The 16592-nt window shown below is 38.1% G+C and overlaps 1 protein-coding gene across 1 annotated transcript in view; it reads right to left on the bottom strand.

Annotated features, from left to right (window-relative positions):
• The window catches only part of YES1 (YES proto-oncogene 1, Src family tyrosine kinase), a 35422-nt gene extending 20283 nt beyond the window's left edge, over positions 1–15139 (bottom strand). Inside the window, exon 1 of the mRNA XM_008928343.2 lies at positions 15029–15139. The gene's annotated coding sequence lies outside the window, so the exon portion shown is untranslated. The remainder of the gene's footprint in view (positions 1–15028) is intronic.
• Between the last annotated feature and the right edge of the window lie 1453 nt (positions 15140–16592).

The following is a 16592-nucleotide window of genomic DNA, read 5'->3' on the forward strand; positions in this document are numbered from 1 at the left end:
CCAGAGGGTGTCTGCAGCCTTGTCCATCCAGCCCGGAGAGATGAGTGTCACAAGGAAACCACTTGTTCATCCAATGTGTCTCTGCTCTTTCCAGTTGGTACTTACAGAAGTTACTCCTTAGTTCCTTGGGACACAAGATTGTCAAGGAGTGCTTCAAGAAAGGTCTTCTACTGTGGTGAAGGAAGATGATAGACTTTTCTTTGAAAGAGGTGCCTTTAACTTGGGTGGATAAACTGAGTCGACTACATCCAGGTGCCTCAGGGCAATGCTGTCTGCAAATGCCTCTAAACACCATATTCACTTTCCCCCCATAGTCCACCCATCAGCATGAAGATTTTGAGGCTAGGTGTTAGCCTCTGAAACCCTAAAGACCAAGGGCTGGGAAAGCCTCAGGTTTGCTTCACTTGCTGTAGTGGATCTGAGAACAAAACCCATTCACTAGAAAAAAAAGCAAGAAAAATGGGGAGTTTCTTCTTGGGGTCAACTGGAAGTATTCTTCTTGCACTTCTGTTACAATGCAGCATGTCCCCAGACGCCTTCTGGAGACTTCATCACAAGTTGAGGCCAGCAATGTCAGTCACATGTAGCTGTTTCAACGTGCCACAAAGGGAAAGACGCTCTAGGGAGTTGCTCTCTCTTCAACCTCTGGTGTAAACTGGGTACTAAAACTGTACAGGAACTAAATGCAAGAGGTAGGGCAAAGAAAAATCACTAAGGGAAGGGCAGGTTAGGTTGCAACGTATCGTTTTCATTCCTTTTGATTACTAAAATTGGTCATACAGCTAAAAAAGAGCACTTGAGTAATTTTTCACTATGAAGAAAAAGTCAGAAGAACAAGCAAGTCAAATCTCCCTCCAGAAGGATAAAGCAAGACTGCAAATATAGTCCCACTTAAAAACCACTAAAAAAATTCTCCAACTAAAAAATAACTACTCATGCTATATAACATAGAAAAATAATGTCATTTGAGGTTCACAAATTGCTAATAGAAAGAGGAAAAAAACATTGAAGATTTCTACTGCTACTTTATCTTCACTTCTCAGTGTTAGCATAAAAAAATAAATTGTTTCTGTCAAGAAAAGATGTGCTCTCACTTCTGTGAAACAAATGTCTTACAAAAAGGTCTTCTTAACTTTCAACTAAAATAATGATTTAAAGTTATTAAAATTTCATGCAGTGATAAAGACAGGATATTCTGTGGGAAGTTTGCTAATGGATCCATTAGCTGGCAGCTGTCTATTTGCTTAAACAAGTGTAGAGCTTATTCCATATGTCACCAGAGACACAACCTACACTGGCTTTTTGTACACTGGGTAAACAATGTAGAGCATCTGCCAAACAGCTGGTTTCAGCTGGTGGTATCGAAAAATTATCTATTTGATGTGGCACAGATTGAAAAAAATGAAGAACGCGAAAAAGAACCTAAAAACCTCTTTGGCTAGTAACATCCAGCTAATTCAGTCCACCTTTAACAGATCACTGCTTTGATATGAAAACAGGAGTGGACTTTCTTGTCTACCAAACAACCTGCTATGTTTGTAAAGGAAAGTAAACTAAAGAGAATTGCTCTGTGTTCTTCAAAGAATATAGACAATTTTTAAAAAATTATGCAGTTTTTATCATGAGATATAATTTATATTTTATGAGCTGTCATAAATTGCAAGGTTTGCTTATTTTACCATGAACAATCCATGGCATTTCAAAGAATGATATTCTACTGGATTCAGTTTTATAATTAGCAGTAACATTAGTGTAATGAGACCTTAGAGTCTGTATCATTATGCATTTAAAGTGTAACTGACACGACCTTGTAATTAATGATCTAATAAGGAGCACAAAGGAAGATAAAGAAAGAAACATTAAAAACCCCCAATGAAGCAAGGATTTAGGTTACTTGAATTTCAAAGTTTACCACACAACTTTGTGCAATTTTACCCCAAAAAATAACTACAACCAGCACTATTAGCCCTCAGTTTGCCCAAACACTAAAATGTATATTTAAAACCATCCTCTTTATCACTGACTAATGCAAGCTGAACTTTTGAATCCTAATGGTTCTACAGACCAAGTCCTCTTCAATCATGACTACACAAATATATTAAAGGAAAAATTCTGGGGCTGCTGTGGTCACTCTCTTGATTTCACAGCAGCAGAATAAACTCCAAATTGTGTGCTAATAAAGCTACAGCTAGCAAACTCAGCATAGCAAATGGAGGATTCTGTACAAAGAGAAAAAACAATGAGTATAAAAATACTTTTTTAGGTGGACATTTTGTACTTCAGAGTTAAAAGCTCTTGAAAATATATAATATTTCTGTTCCAGTTCATGCTTTTTACAGGACTTAGAATATTAAAGTTGCTTTAAATTAATGATTAAGACTGATCCTTCTACTAGAGGAGCTAGTTACTCAGCTTACAAGATCACAACTCTGCTCTGAAGGAATACCAGATCTCAAAACACTACCTGAAAAATTAGGATTAGCAGGAATTCCATAAAAAAGAATAAGGTCCTTCAATCCTTCATATCCTTCCATTTCTTGAGTTTTTTTGGAATTGAAGACAAGAAGTTTGACAGAAGTATACTTCCTCTGAGCTTTGAATGGCTTAGACATGGGACATTTTCTCAGATGTATCAGACTTTTAAACATCGCATCTATGAAGGAGTCTGAGGACTTCAGTCCTCCAGTTTGCATCGTCCCAGACAAAGGCTTCTCCTCTGAAGAAACACCTACTGTCCCTGTTGGAACTAACAGGTAGGCAGTGTAACTGACCCAGCAGGCAGTACGAGCCTTGCACCAATGCACAGCAAGCCCTACTATCCAACTGCAAGGTCCCACTGGATGTCAGGTTACAGAGTTGGAGTAAAAATTAACCATGACAACAAAAAGTTCTAACAACAAAAGTGGAATTAAGGATTATCAGTGGGGTAAAGTAAGGAGAGATGTGAATACAGTCTTAGTTTTCCCTCTCAGTTACATTCTTTCTTTTATCTGGGCCAAACAGGTAGCATCTCCTCCCACTCACTCTGTACTTGGACAGGTGAATCTGTAGAGGTGGTCTTTCATTTTTAAGATAGGCAAAGGCTGCAGGAGCATACTGCAGACAATGATCATGTCATGGACGATATGTGGCTGCACACTCAGAAATTTGTGTTTATTTATAATCAGAGTTTCACCCACACTATTTGAGATTGTGTAAGTGTCCTTTGACCAGATGTTGCATGCAAGTATAGCAAGAAAAGGTGTCTTTTACAATCAAACTAGTAAATGGCCAGACTAGAGGTAGAAGCAAGCAAGCCTACTGTAATTTTAAAGGCTTTTCTAATCAAAGACCACTTAGTTCAGTATCGTGTCTTCAACAGCAGCCTTTGCCTCTAACCAGTTCTACCTTCACCACGGGCCTGGACTCTGAAAATGAATAAGGTTGTCTCTTTGTATGAGGCAGGAGATGCCTTGGAAGATGAGAAAAGCAGGATGAGTGCAGACTGCTCCAACCTCCACCAATCTGCAGCTCAGAAAGTCCATAGATGAAGGTTAAGGACTCAGTTATATGAAAAAAAGTCCAACAATATGACCTGGTTTATGAATTTAAACTAATGTACTTATGTTGATGCAACATCTGCACAGGATTTGCACCCTCATATGTCTTTACTGGAATTGTTTTATGCTTACTGGTTCAAGTCAGAATAATCTTATCCAAGAAAATAAAAGTAGTTATTACTATAATGATATAGATTTAAACATCACAAACATTCTGTTCTAGACAAGGCTTAGGAAAACCCACAGGGGATGAATGTCACAGTCGAGACCTGGACTAAGATCTTGCAAGTGCAACTGTAGCAGCCTGACACACCTAAGCAAGGTTTCCTCATCCAAACTGTTCAAGCATCTGGAAAAGTACACTCCCATTATCAACCTCATCTTACATTTGCTCACATAAGCAATTTTCACTTCAGCTGGAAGCTGCCTACCTTGTGTGCAAGACAATGGAAAGCACAAAAGAAAGATGTTTGGTGGGAAAAAAACCCAACCAAACGTAAAAATAGCTAACACCCCAAACCTAGCTGCTGTAGGCACAGAGCCTAGCTGGGGGTACCTGACTGAGAGCCTGAGGGAGCTGCTTCTAACTTCCAAAGCAGAGCAGAGAAAATATGTCAAATTAAAATAATTAAACTTAATTTTTAAAACCTCTACCAATTGCTAAATAGAGCTTCTATATTAAGAAAGTTTGTTTTCAGGATGTATTCTGAATTTTGAGTGAAGTCAACATATTGTTCACATCCAGAAAGAGTGAAAAATAATTTGTGCTTCTGTACAAACAACAGAAAATCTGCTGACAAACCTAAGTGTTGTGCAAAATACACAACACTGATGGATATAGAACAGTGATGGATTTTCTTTTGCAGCAGTCAAGATCACAAGGGAGAAACTAAAATATCAGAATTGCAAAAGCAATTTTATGTGATGAGATATATAATACATATACATGAGACCATTTTTAAAATTTAAAGTTACAATGTCTAGCCATACAATTTGAGCCCTTACCACACAAAACCATTTTCTCTGACAACAAATGATACCACAGACAAAACAAACAACATATTGTCTAGACAGTATTACTGCTGCTCCATTGTCTTGAACATTTAAGTACACAGTCAATACATAAATGCAGAGAAGGACGATTCTGCTTTTTTTTTTTTTAGTGTAACAGCTACTTTTATTAATTTGTAAATAATTACAATTATCCTAAAAACTTAAAGTCTGATATATTTAAGAAGTCTGGCCAAAAGATTATTTCAGATTCGAAGGCATGTCATATACCTTGTCAAAGCTATCTAGTATATTTCAGATTTAGGAACCAATTTATAAATAGAAATATTTTGTTTTCATTGAATCCTATTGGAAAAAAAAAACAAAAAGTATGCCTGCTATCATAGACCATTTTCACCCATTCAGTTTTCAACCATTCTATTCAAGTATATTATTTTTAAAAAAGTATCTAAAAGTTATTTAAAAAGTGACTTAAATTCCCTTTACTACAATAAACTAACATTCTGTTTTCCTGGTCTCACAGCAGGAAGCATGCAAAACACCTTCCCAAGGGACATCTGCCTTGTAGAAAAAACAAAGTGAAACTTCCATGGTAGAAGAACAAATTGCAGCATTTTTGTTCTGAAAAAAATAATTTAAGAAGCAATTTCTTTCAATGTTCAACTATGAACCACATATGAAAAATGGACTACAACATTTGCAAGCTCTCAGAAACTCGGTGATACTGAAATTCATATGAATAATTTTCATTTTCTCAGCTGGAGTGGCAATTATATTTTAAGGTAACAGAGGAATTCACTATCAGCAAGAATCCACTAGCAACTTCATTAGTCAACTTAGAAATATAAAGGAAAGAAACAGTTGCAGGAACTTAAAGAGATGAATCAACAAAAGATCCTATAATAAATGACTGTTATAACTCTCCCAAATTATAGCACAGGACCACTGCTAGGGAATCTCATGGAATTTAAGATGTTATTTATTTGGTGTGTTTGATACACTGTTACTTGACATTTGAACATTCCTGCTTTGCAGACAAGAATTTTGCCAAATGTCACCCTAAGTTGAAAGTAAATTCTCTTTTATTCTCAATGCTATTTTATTCTAATATAATTGACATGATTACCATGTTAAGAAAAATCAGTAATTAAAGTGAATAAATCCAATTACTGACAAAACATTGCAGCTAATTTATTCACAGGCCATTTACCCAGACCTCCTTCAACAATTAGCTGTTTGCTGAACAACAGGAATTTCAAGAAGCCAGCTTGAAAATACCAACCTTTTGACTAAAACAAAAAGTGAAAGTATGTATAAACTATTACAAACACACATGTACATTCTTCTTCATGAATCAACAGCTTGTGTTTTTCCTTTGCACATAAAAACAAGTGAAAAGTACAATTAAATTGTAAACAAATTCAAACTTAAACAAAAGAAAGATGACACTTGCTAAATAACACCTTTACTAAAAGGGAAGAGCCGGATGATGGTTTAACCAAACAAGAATTATTATCCTAATAGCTATCATTACTGCTGTTCTACTGTTTGTATACTGACAGATATAATAGTGTTCATAGGCAAGAAGACCAGGAGAAATTATCTTAATTAGCTTGTCAGGTATCTTGCACAATAGAGGCCATAGGGCTGCCCTGAATTAATTTTTCCTTTTACAGTCTCAAATGTACACACACACACTCAAATTCATTCAAAGTGACTGTTATGGAAAGTGACTGTTATGGAAAGCTCACCCACTCTCTGGACGAGTCCTAAATTTTGAATACAGTAACTGCAAACAGTACCTGCCTCATATCCCATCTGAATTTAATGCCAACATCCAGAAAACACCTTTGCCTTGGAGACCTACCACTATCTTGTTTCTGTTTCCTGTGTAAGTAAAAAGATCATGCCTCTCTTAAACCTTCCCCTTGACAAGAATGATGCAGTCCCACTAGACTCCAGTCTACCAAGTGACTTTCCAGTCACTCAACCATCTCATTTTCTCCAAGATTCCTCAGTTTTTTCAGCGCCTCCCACTAACAGTGATCACTAGGAACATGAAATTCAAGGTAAGAGATATTCCTTAATCCTTCTTTCATATAATCACTGAATGTTTTGGATTGGAAAGGACCTTTAAAGATCATCTAGAGTTCCAGCCCCCATAACCATAAGCAGGGACATCTTTCATTGATCGAGTTGGTCAGGGCCTCATGCAATCGGGCCTTGAACACTTTCAGGGATGGGGCATCCACAATATCTCTGGGCAACCTCTTCAAGGGTCTCATTACCCTCACTGTAAAATATTTCTTACTTATACCTAGTGTAAAGTTACCATCTTTCAGCTTAAAACTGCTACCCCTTGACGTGTCACTACAGGCCCTGGTAAAATGTCCCTTTCCATGTTTCTTATAAGCTCCATTTATATACTGAAAGGCCACACTAACTCTTCCTGGAGCCATTTCTTCTCCAGGCTGAACAACCCCAATTCTCTCAGTCTGCCCTCCAAGAAGTATCCCAGCCCCCTGATCATCTTTGTGGCCTCCTCTGGACCCATTCCAAAAGTTCCACATTGTTCTTATGTTTGGGGCATCAGAGCTGGATGCAGAACTCGAGGTGGGGTCTCACCAGAATGAAGAGCGGCAGAATCACCCCCCTCAGCCTCCTGGTCACACTTCTTCTGATGCTCCCCAGGATATGATTTCTGGGCTGCAAGCAGACATGGTCGGCTTATGTCCAATTTTTCATCCACCAATATCTTTATGTTCTTCCTTGAAGGGTTGCTCTCAATTCATTCCTCCTGGGGATTTTCCTCACCCAGGTGCCTGACCTCGCACTTGACCTTTTGAAATTCATGATATTCTCTGGGCCCATCTGAGATCTCTAGTATTTATTTTGACAGTAGCCACTGTCCCTTATGATTCTCACACCTTTTTCAGTACTGCTCTGGAACAGAAATTTCCACATCCTGAAAGCATGGCCCATATCCTTCTTGCTAAAAGTATAATAATATTTTTTCTGTATTAAACAGGCATGACTCTCAGTTAATCCAGACTAACTGTGGAGCTGTGAGACAAATTTGGGAAAAAAATTAAAGTCTATCACTCATCTGAAAATGGAAACAACAGGACATAAGTCTCACCATTATCCTACCCAGGGTTTCTTATGATTATCTCCAATATTTCATCGCCCTGTTCATCATTCTGTGATCTGCCCTGAAAGCACTCAGCACTATATTTTGCAATGTGCGTGGATCTCAGCCATGCAGTAGCTCTACCTTCCAAGTTCATCTACTTCTGCAGGACAAAGACACTTCTGCTGCCCCTCAGCAAGTACACTGCAGAAGAAAAGCACTCACATCCTTGTCTTGGGAAGCAGAACTACCTTATTTGTAGGTTATAGCCACTTGTTCTAGACCAGGGTTGGCTCCTGCAAAGTAGGTATATCCTCAGTCTTCAACTGAAAAGTTTTGTTTCAAATGTGGGCATTCCAGCAGCAATTTCATGAACTTGCTACTGAAAAATCTTAATTCTTTGCTTTCAAAAACAAAAATACTACTTTACCTCACATTCATGTTGTTTCATTTGCTTAAGGAATCAAAACAATCCTTTCCAGCTCCACACCAGCAATTAGAGTGACTTGTACCGGGTGTACCAAGCCTGCAATGATGGCATGTAACATAAAACCACAAAGCGTTTACTTCTCATTCCTTGTTCGCTTTCATTTAGACTCATCTGCTGATTTTTTCTACCACTTAAAATCATTGAAAGGGCTTTAAACACAATTCATAAAAGCATTTGTAAAAACGATGTCAAAGACAAATTTTTCCTGAGGGTGTTCTTATTTGATGGAGTGAAACAAAGGAAAACCATCTTAGTAGTTCATGCGATGGGGAGCTTTATCAAAATACAGCTCAAAAAAATTGTTGAAGCCTTCAGACATCTTCTAAGGACATGTTAAAGATGACATCAGTTTTCTGTTTCTCTTTTTAAAAGGCTTTCCACAGTAGTCAATAGGCCTCCCCTCTAATTCAGCATTTTCCAAACATGAACTAGCCAGCAACGTGTAAAACACATCATTGGTCACTACCCCCTGAAGATTTGCAAAGTGAACACAACTGATAACTTTCATAAGTTTTAGTCACGGTACAGAATACCAAATAAAACAGAAATAGATGAGAGGAGGGTGTGAAAAGGTACCTTGTATACAAGAGTACACGGTGTACTAAACTACTGTTTAGTAACAAATTTGCTGGTTCCTAACTAGTAAGCAGAGCTTTCAGCGATATTCTTTTGACTCCAAAAGTATTGCCAGAAGGAAGGACATTTCCATTTCAATGAAATGTTAAATTGAAGGGTGGAGGGAAAGTATTAGGGATCCAGCAGAAGCATGTACATCAAACAATTTACTCCTCAGAAACCTCCACAAGTTATTTAAACTTTGGTCATAGGTCAGAAGGACTTCAGTCATGAGCAATAATGAAGGAAACAGCAAACTAACAATATTCAAAAAGAACTAATGTTGCATAATAGAAATCTTTCAATAACAGAATTGCTCATCTTAAAAAATAAGCAGCATGGTTAAAAGTTTAAATATATACACCTTGCTGCAGATTTGACAAACTGACTGAAACTTTCGAAAACAAATTAAAAAATACAAACATTTAAAATAATTCTATTTTGTCATGTCTCCATAAAACAACAGAAAGGAAAGAGAGTCTCATTCCGTATCTCCCCTGGAAGGTGGGGAAGAGGTATTTTAAGTCCTTTTATGTGGTTTTCTTACTCATTTCAGTGTTCTGGTTCTTCTTAACTGACAGTTTACAGATATGTAAGAACTTGCATTTCTCACTTGTCATAGGTTCAAATAGTAAGCTGTATCTGAGAGAAAGTTACATGTCATCCCTCACCAGCAGAAATGGGATTTCTTTGCTAAGCTCAAATCTTCTAAACTACCAAAATTCCTTAAGTCTCATCAGTTTTATAAACGTAATACTTCTAAATGTCATCTTTCAAGCAGGAAGCAATGCAATACTATCATCCCACAGGTTAGCCTAAAGAATCAATTTTGCATATTTTTTAACAGTCTTCCAGACTAAACACAAAATGAATCTCCTGAAAAACAGGTTCTGCTGTTCGGAGCAATTTGTGAACTGCTTGCTGCTAGAATCCACTCTATTCACAAAGATAATACTAGAAGTGATAATTTTGAGACTGAGCAAAATTAGATGTAAATACCTGTACCTGCAGCTGCCAGAAGAGTGGCATAGTACACTGGTGACTGGTTGAAAGACAGGTAAGATCTGCACAATACAGCACTAAACTCCAAATACACAGTAAAAAGAAAGGAGAAATATACAGAAGGGAGTGTAACAACTTTGGAACAGTCTACAGGGAAGCAGTAGGTGGCACTTCGCATTTCTACTAAATGGTTGTAACTCAACACAAAGAAGGGATATTGTCCCCAAGCAAAGTCCTACTCGATATCAAGTGGAGAGCTCAGCAATTGCTCCTTATCACACAAACTGAAAGGTTTGCATTTTATGCTCCTACAACACCCAGAATTAAACTGCCAGACTAGGAATGGGGAAAATTATCCAGCCACTCCCAACTGATAGAGACTAATGGGTTTTTTTACATCCCCTCTCACAGGGAAGGTGTTTTTTTCTAAGAGAGCCTAGCGATTTCTATTTGACAAATTTTCTGCTAGTGCTAAGGGGCTGGCGACGTGTTTTATCGGTCCTCACATCTTTCCTCAGCATGTCACAGCTATTACTTCTAACTTCTGCTATTTTTGTTAGAGAGCTGAGAACTGCTTTACATCCTTGTCGGTACGAGTAAGGAGCCCACACAATATCTGTACAACATCCAGTTCTCCCAGTTAGGAACCCAATAATCCTTTGGTTCCAAGTTTCCAAACAGTGATTTACCCTAAGCTCCTAGTGAGGAACTCCTCTTCCCACCATGCTTGTATCTGCTGAAGTAAAATGTTAAAAGGATACAGTTTTCTATAATATACATAACCTGAAATGTTGTGAGTTATTTTGTAATCCAAAACTACTTTTCTAGCATGTTCAGGTTGATGTAGGAACTAAAAAAAATACTCATTTCAATGTAAAAAAACCCCAACGAAATTGACAGAATTTCACCAGCCTTGATATATAACTGAATATAAGTATAATAAATAGTGTAGAAAAATAGAACTGGTACAACAGCAATAGGATTGTAATAGTTTCTTACTTTTGACTGAGGCATAAGGACAGAGTCTGATGGCAGGACTTGATCAGTGTGATCAAGAGGAAAAGTTTTCCACAAGTCGTGACATAAAAAAGCAGAGTTTCAAGAAGGAAAGACAGAAAAAAAGATTTCCACTGACAAGAATCAAGATCTATAAACAGGAAAAAAGAAGGGGTGAGGGCTTGTATGTGTGAGCATGGCATAGCATAAAAAATATTTTAAAAGGATACCAGCCATTCCAAGTGCCTGCTCCAGACAAACAGAAACAAAAATTAACAGAACATATCTGCACTGCCTACCTTTTGGACCTCAAAATTTGAAGGCTGGATCACCTCAAACAGACTTGCTGCAAAACCAGTGGAGAGACACAGGCTCCAGTAGAGAAGCAATGATTTTAAGGACACCTAATTTTCTTTTTTTTTTAATTCCTAAAATTTAACAGATAGTTTAGAGCAGAAAGACAATTGTGTTACATGCCCTGCTCTTCTCATTATGCTAGTCCCTGTTGTCATCCCCTCACCCCAAAAATCAAACCAGTTGGCAAGACGACTAGTCAGATAGCCTTGCAGAGCTAAGTACTTAGAAATTAGGCAATGTGAATATATCCTACTTGTTAAGTTTCAAACCTTCTGTAAAAGCAGAGCAGTTTCAAACAACACAGAATATGAAACAGGCTACATACTGCTGATTTTAAACCTCTGAAACCCAATTCATGGAAAAAAACAAAAGACTTCCACTCAATTGGTGTGCTAGTCAAGCTAGTGTCCTTTTAAAATAATTCCCTAGTTTAAACTAATGACAGTTATATTCAGTAATGGACTTCAGGTGGAATTCATCTTCCAAATTTAGACATCCATCTGGGGGTGAGATGAATCATGCAGTGAAAGTGCTTATTTCTCTCCACTGACTATAAAGGGAGCCTACAGAACTAGCTCACTACAGAACTAGTTGCCTCACGTATAGGCAACCAAAGCTGGCGTTCACCAACCTATCTCCTGACAGCTAATGCACAGGTTTAAGTGGGATAGCATGTCTAATGGTCATCTTCGACCACCAAATCAAAAAATCAGGCTAGAAAAGTTGTCTTTGAACAGGGTGAGTCAGCAGCACTGACTCAAATTAGCAACTGGAATTAGCTTAAGAGGTATGTAAACATTAGCACTCACTATTTTCCCGTTGCACAACAGATAGAGGTCTGTTTACAGAAAAATAAGCACACCTTTCAAATAAAACCTCACATGCTTCTGATATCTTTGTACAAATCTTAGCACCCATTGAATATCAAAGAACTATTTTAAAATAATGCAACCACATAAAGAAAGCTATTGAGAAGCCCATATCTTCACAAAATGATGTGCAATGTGATGAAAATACATTACAAAGCCTACTAATTCTTAAACTCAGCCTAAACTTAAAGAATGTTTCTACAGAAAGCAGTGACTAAGGATTCAAGAATCAGTGGCACAATAAAGTATACTACTAAATCAAAATAATCTATTAAGATTGAACCAAAGAGTTAAACCCTGCGATTTGCAAAGCTGCCACCTTCACGAAAGGAACAGGGCAGCTATATTAAATAGCAGCCTCTTGCTTCAAATAATGTAAATCTTCTGAAATGGAATATTTCTGTCCAGCACAATATTACTTCTTGATTTACAAGTAGAGAGGTCCCTTGATTATTCCAATAGTCATTAGAGACATAAAGTAGTATATTTTTATCAATAAGCATGTCTGGGGGAGGGAAGTGCAATACAAAATCACCGCAAAGGAGTCTGAAGGGAGAGCAGAAATAGTCTGCCTACAGTCAGCCCAGGCTGTGCATTTGTTCGACCTATACAAACTCAAAACCACCTCTTCCTTAGAACAGCCAATACATGACCAAAATGTACTATGCATCCATAAGAGGATAAAGTCTTATGAAATTAGGCCACTGACTGACATGTACCTGCAGTCCTATCCCTGCTCTGAACACAATCAGATTTTACATTTTGAAGATTTTATATTTTGGTGGCACGCACAAGGTCTCACAAAAAAAAGAACACATAACCAGTGGCCCTAAAACACCCCTTAAATATCTTAGCACCCCAGTGTGGGCCAAAGTTTTAGTGCTACAACTAGAAAGGAGTCTGGAAAATGAGTAACAGGAATAAAAATCATAAAAGGGGCAGGCTTTACAACAAAGTAATGGCTGTAATAAGCAAGATCCAAAAGTCCATATCCATTCAAATATCCTCTCACTAACAGCAGCCAATAATAGATACTGAGTGAAGCATGTAAGAATACAATAAGTACATAGCAATGCTTCCCCAGAAAGTTCCCTGATCCCCCAACAGTTTGCAGAAGCAGGATTTCCTGAACAAGAATAGGTAGGTATTTGATGATTCTTCCACGGCAGTTTCCCTCTACACTGATGTAATGTTTAGACTCCTTAAATTCCTGAGGCAAGAAATTCTATAGCTTAATTACACGTTCTGTCGAGAACCACCTCCTTTTGTCTGTTTTCAATTCATCAGCTGCTATTTTCATTAGATACCTCTTAGTGTGTGCGCACTAAAAAAAGACAGTGAATAAACACTCCCTATTTTGGTCCTGTTGGCTGCCGAACACTTTACAGGATTCTGTCACACCACTTTTTGGTCACCTTCTCTACTGTAACAAATTCGTGCTGTTCCTCTTACAGATATTGTTCCATGTTTCCGATTTTGTCTTCCTTAAAACTTCAACTACATTCTTTTTGAGGTGATGACAGGGATAGGGGTAAGCAGGGCAGAACTGTGTAAGATGATGAAGTTTTTTTCAAATTCCTTTTTTAAAACGGTATAATTGTTATTTTCCCTTTTTTCCCCTAACCATTTCTAGAGGCAATAGTCAGCTTTGAGCTCATCTTTTTAGATGAGAAGACAAGCTTATTCCTCCCCCACCTCCAAACACAACACATGAAGCAATTTATGGGAAATTTCATCTGCCATTTTAATGTCTGGTTGCTGAGCAATGTCAAGTCTTTGTGCAATTCTAGGGTCTGCCCTTGTATCTAAAATCCATCAGTACAGTCTGTGAGCTCACTCTTCTTCTATACACTTTATGAACTTGAACATACTCTGTTAACATAACTCCAGAATTGTTACATGGGACCCCGCTCTATTTACTCCAACTCTTCCTTTTTTACTTTTTAGTCATTAATGTAACCACATCAAGTCCTTTTTCCCTACCCTGTGGCTGCTGTTTCTTCATAATTCTTAGGTGGGGGCCCTTGTCAAATGCTTTTGGACATCCAAGTAAGCCACTTCTGTCAAATCTTACTTATTCACGTGCTTGCCTTTAAAAAAAGTCAAGTGAGTTTGCGAAACATGATATCCCTTCACAGCAGACTCTTAACTCTTCTTCAATACGTCATGTTTATCTATGCTATTTTTTGTTATTATCATTATTTCAACTGATTTACTTGGAACAGATGTCAGGCTTAGTGATCTGTAGTTCCCCAGATCTCTCCTGAAGCTTTTTCTTCTAAATAAAATAAAATCAGTGTAACAGATTAAGACATCAGAGATCACACATAAATGAATTTATATCTTAGCCAGATGTTGTATTTGCTGCTTACTGTCCATGGTACAATGATCTTTGCTTGCTTGTTGTTTGGAAAGCTGTACTTCTAAGTGCAAAAGCAAGTCTCTCTAAAGAGATGAAAGTAGTTTTCACTTTTTACTTATAAGGTTTAAGCACTATCTTTGGGAAGGTCAGTACATGCTAAAGATTTACTGTAACAGTAACACTACAAACATTTAATTGTATGAAAAGAACTCTCTTATCTTTCCAGTCTGTAAATAATAGTCTCATAAATATATGCTCCTGTGCAGCAGTAGCCATTCAACTATGTAATAGCTGTCCTAATTACCACGAAACACAAATGAGCTTGTGAAGACACAGTTATTCATTTGCAAATGGGACAGCATTCAAAGAGAAGTAAAACTTATAACATCTTTCTGGAATAGACAACCTCTGTGGAAATTACAACCAACAAGCAGGCAACTTGAGGCATGAACTAAACCAATATACACAAGTATTTTTAGCCTCATCAATAGTGGGAAGTTGCAGTTTTACATCCCAAGGTTTCTAAGTGCCATGTAAATTTCGGGTCTAAGTTTACCCAATTTTTTGTCAGCATGGCGTCAATGTTTGTTTTTGTTTTTTTTCACTCACAAATCCAAAGATAAAGAGTTGAAAATGAGTCAAATCTTACAAACTTACCAAATGCCTTTCTGTGGCACAAGCTCAAATGCTAGATTTCATTGTGACCATGTTTTTACTGGCAGGATGTTAAGGTTAGACATAACAGTGTGTTTAAATCCATATGTAACTGTTTCAGCTCCTTTTTCACCTCTACATGTAGTTTTAGTATGTTTAAGTCAAATGTAGGGAGAAAAACAAAACAAAAACTTTATCAAGACTAGTAAGAAGTCATTGGAGCAAGCATAGTGTTCACATTCTAAGTTTTTAACAGCATTAAGGATAAAAAAATTACTCTATTACAGATGTTGAAAAAACACCTTTCCAAATATGAGATGAAAACACTTCCTTGACTTTAAAGCCTCTTGTGCTGTTCAGTCTTCCGGGCATCAGAGAAGTTAACAGTATCCTCACTGCTGCTGCTGCAGGAGTAGGGAGGGGACACAGCAGACAACAAAGTCATACACAGTCTTGATATTAATAGCAGAAAGCTAAGAAACCCAAGAGAACAATGAAGTTGCAAAGAGTTCTTTCCGCTCTTCCCAAGTTGTCATAAGAAAGCTGGTAGAAACAAACAAACAAACAAATTGGCTGCCAAAACAAAAAAAACAAAAAATATTCTGCCTTTCAACACCTGTATTTTGTTTCATTTCAACTACCACACTTAATGTTTGGGGCCTCTTAAATCCTTTAATGAAAATCACAGAACAGCTGAGACTGGAAGGGACATCTGGAGGATGCCTGCTCCAACCCCCCTGCTCAAAGCATGTCAATGACAGAAAGTTGCTCAGGGCTGTGTACAGCTGGGTTTTGAGTTATTGCCAAGGATGGAGACTCCACAACATTTTTGGACCACCTGTTCCAGTGATCCATCACCCTTACCATAAAAAAGTCCCCATTTTTTTCTGATGTTTAAATGGAACTTCCTGTATTACAATTTGCGCCCAATCGCCTTGTCCTGTCAGTGGATATTACCAAGTGGAGCCTGGCTCTGTCCTCTTTATTCCACCCCATCAGATTACTTACACACATAAAGTGCCTCTGAGCATTCTCTTCTCCAAGCTGAGTAATCCCAGCTCTCTCAGCTTGCCCTCACAGGAGAAATTCTCCAGACCCTCAGTCATCTCAGTGGCCCTTTACTGGACTCTCTCCAGTATGTCCATGTCTCTCCTGCACTGGGGAGCCCAGAAGCAGATACAGCAATCCAGGTCTGGCCTTACCAGTGCTGGGAAAGGATCCCTTCCTTGATCTGCTGGGAACTCTTTTCCTAATGCATCCAGAACACTTCTGGCCTTCTTCATTGAAAGTGCACATTGATGGCTCACGTACATCTTTCCCACCAGGACCCCCAGCTCTCTTTCTGCACAGCTGCTTTTCAGTTGGTTAGACCCTACCATGTACCAGAGCCTGGGGTTGTTCCTTCACAGGAGCTTGATTTGGCATTTCCCTTTACTGAACTTCATGACGTTCCCATCAGACAAGTCCTCCAGTCTGTCAAGGCCCCTCTGGATGTCAGCACAACCCTCTTTGGTCTATCAAGCATTCCTCCTGCAAACTTGCTCAGGGTGCACCTCTGTATGACCAC

The sequence above is a fragment of the Manacus vitellinus genome, unplaced genomic scaffold (assembly GCF_001715985.3).
Source record: "Manacus vitellinus isolate BGI_N305 unplaced genomic scaffold, ASM171598v3 scaffold_1_pilon, whole genome shotgun sequence".
In the NCBI taxonomy this organism is placed as follows: Eukaryota; Metazoa; Chordata; class Aves; order Passeriformes; family Pipridae; genus Manacus; species Manacus vitellinus.